We start from the raw sequence: 3,688 nt of genomic DNA on the forward strand, positions 1-3,688 counted from the left end.
TGTGAATGAGTTATGGACCTTGCTATGTTCCGTTGTACTACTGCGAGGGATGTGATATTTGCGGAATGGTACTTCGCGAATGTTATATCAACGATCGGCATACTACAACATGCGGTGGTATGCGGGTTCACCACGGCAACTCACATGATATCCAACAAGGAATAGTTGATGGCGTCCCCGGAAACATGGTTACCGCTCAACAAGCAACTTAATAAGAGATAAAGTGCATAAGTACATATTCAATACTACAATAGTTTTTAAGCTATTTGTCCCATGAGCTATATATTGCAAAGGTGAATGATGGAATTTTAAAGGTAGCACTCAAGCAATTTACTTTGGAATGGCGGGTAAATACCATGTAGTAGGTAGGTATGGTGGACACAAATGGCATAGTGGTTGGCTCAAGGATTTTGGATGTATGAGAAGTATTCCCTCTCGATACAAGGTTTAGGCTAGCAAGGCTATTTGAAGCAAACACAAGGATGAACGGTACAGCAAAACTCACATAAAAGACATATGGTAAACATTATAAGACTCCATACCGTCTTCCTTGTTGTTCAAAACTCAATACTAGATGTTATCTAGACTCTAGAGAAACCAAATATGCAAACCAAATTAGCAAGCTCTAAGTATTTCTTCATTAATGGGTGCAAAGTATATGATGCAAGAGCTTAAACATGAGCACAACAACTGCCAAGTATCAAATTATCCAAGACATTTTAGAGTTACTACATGTAGCATTTTCCAATTCCAACCGTATAACAATTTAACGAAGGAGAAACTTCGCCATGAATACTATGAGTAGAACCTAAGGACATATTTGTCCATATGCAACAGCGGAGCGTGTCTCTCTCCCATAAAGTGAATGCTAGGATCCATTTTATTCAAACAAAACAAAAAACAAAAACAAACTGACGCTCCAAGCAAAGTACATAAGATGTGGCCGAATAAAAATATAGTTTCAGGGGAGGAACCTGATAATGTTGTCGATGAAGAAGGGGATGCCTTGGGCATCCCCAAGCTTAAACGCTTGAGTCTTCTTAATATATGCAGGGGTGAACCACCGGGGCATCCCCAAGCTTAGAGCTTTCACTCTCCTTGATCATATTGCATCATACTCCTCTCTTGATCCTTGAAAACTTCCTCCACACCAAACTCGAAACAACTCATTAGAGGGTTAGTGCATAATAAAAATTCACATGTTCAGAGGTGACACAATCATTCTTAACACTTCTGGACATTGCATAAAGCTACTTGGACATTAATGGATCAAAGAAATTCATCCAACATAGCAAAAGAGGCAATGCGAAATAAAAGACAGAATCTGTCAAAACAGAACAGTCCGTAAAGATGGATTTTATTAGGCCATCAGACTTGCTCAAACGAAAATGCTCAAATTGAATGAAAGTTGCGTACATATCTGAGGATCACTCACGTAAATTGGTATAATTTTCTGAGTTACCTACAGAGAATTAGACCCAGATTCGTGACAGCAAAGAAATCTGTTTCTGCGTAGTAATCCAAATCTAGTACTTACTTTTCTATCAAAGACTTTACTTGGTACAACAAAACATAAAACTAAGATAAGGAGAGGTTGCTACAGTAGTAAACAACTTCCAAGACACAAAATAAAAACAAAGTGCTGTAGGTAAAAACATGGGTTGTCTCCCATAAGCGCTTTTCTTTAACGCCTTTCAGCTAGGCGCAGAAAGTGTATATCAAGTAACATCGAGAGATGAAGCATCAACATCATAATTTGTTCTAATGATAGAATCATAAGGTACCTTCATTCTCTTTCTAGGGAAGTGTTCCATACCTTTCTTGAGAGGAAATTGATATTTAATATTACCTTCCTTCATATCAATAGTAGCACCAACGGTTCGAAGAAAAGGTCTTCCCAATATAATGGGGCAAGATGCATTGCATTCAATATCCAAGACAACAAAATCAACGGGGACAAGGTTATTGTTAACCATAATATGAACATTATCAACTTTCCCCAAAGGTTTCTTTTTAGCATTATCGGCGAGATTAACATCCAAATAACAATTCTTCAATGGTGGCAAGTCAAGCATATCATAGACTTTTTTAGGCATAACAGAAATACTTGCACCAAGATCACATAAAGCATTACAATCAAAATCTTTGATTCTCATTTTAATGATGGGCTCCCAACCATCCTCTAGCTTTCTAGGAATAGAAGTTTCAAGTTTTAGTTTCTCTTCTCTAGCTTTTATGAGAGCATTTGTAATATGTTTTGTGAAAGCCAAATTTATAGCGCTAGCATTGGGACTTTTAGCAAGTTTTTGTAAGAACTTTATAACTTCAGAGATATGGCAATCATCAAAATCTAAATCATTACAATCTAAAGCAATGGGATTATCATCCCTAAGGTTGGAAAAAATTTCAGCGAGTTTTATCACAAGCGGTTTCAGTGAGTTTTAGCGGTTTCGAGTAATTTTGCGCGCTTTGCACTAGGAGTAGAAGCATTGCCAACACCAATTATTTTATCATGGATAGTAGGAGGTGCAGCAACATATGAATCATTAGCATTGCTAGTGGTGGTAATAGTCCAAACTTTAGCTACATTTTCCTTTTTAGCTAGTTTTTCATTTTCTTCTCTATCCCACCTAGCTCGCGAGTTCAGCCATTAATCTTATATTCTCATTAATTCTAACTTGAATGGCATTTGCTGTAGTAACAATTTTATTTTCAATATCCCTATTAGGCATAACTTTCGATTTCAAAAGATCAACATCAGAGGCAAGACTATCAACTCTAGAAACAAGAATATCAATTTTATTGAGCTTTTCCTCAACAGATTTGTTAAAGGCAGTTTGTGTACTAATAAATTCTTTAAGCATGGCCTCAAGTCCAGGGGGTGTATTCCTATTGTTTTTGTAAGAATTCCCATAAGAATTAGCATAACCGTTACCATTATTATAAGGATATGGCCTATAGTTATTACTAGAATTGTTCAGATAAGCATTGTTGTTGAAATTATTATTTTTAATGAAGTTTACATCAACATGTTCTTCTTGTGCAACCAATGAAGCTAATGGAACATTATTAGGATCAACATTAGTCCTATCATTCGCAAGCATAGACATAATAGCATCAACCTTATCATTCAAGGAAGAGGATTCTTCAACGGAATTTACCTTCTTACCTTGTGGAGCTCTTTCCGTGTGCCATTCAGAGTAATTAACCATCATATTATCAAGAAGCTTTGTTGCTTCACCAAGAGTGATGGACATAAATGTACCTCCAGCAGCTGAATCCAATAAATTCCGCGAAGAAAAATTTAGTCCTGCATAGAAGGTTTGGATGATCATCCAAGTAGTCAGTCCATGGGTTGGGCCGTTTTTAACAAGAGATTTCATTCTTTCCCAAGTTTGAGCAACATGTTCAGTATCTAATTGTTTAAAATTCATTATGCTACTCCTCAAAGATATAATTTTAGCAGGGGGATAATATCTACCAATAAAAGCATCCTTGCATTTAGTCCATGAATCAATACTATTCTTAGGCGAGAGATAGCAACCAATCTTTAGCTCTTCCTCTTAATGAGAAAGGGAACAATTTTAATTTTATAATGTCACCATCTACATCTTTATACTTTTGCATTTCACATAGTTCAACAAAATTATTGAGATGGGCAGCAGCATCATCGGAACTAACACCAGAA

This window comes from Lolium rigidum, chromosome 3 (assembly GCF_022539505.1).
Source record: "Lolium rigidum isolate FL_2022 chromosome 3, APGP_CSIRO_Lrig_0.1, whole genome shotgun sequence".
Classification (NCBI taxonomy): domain Eukaryota; kingdom Viridiplantae; phylum Streptophyta; class Magnoliopsida; order Poales; family Poaceae; genus Lolium; species Lolium rigidum.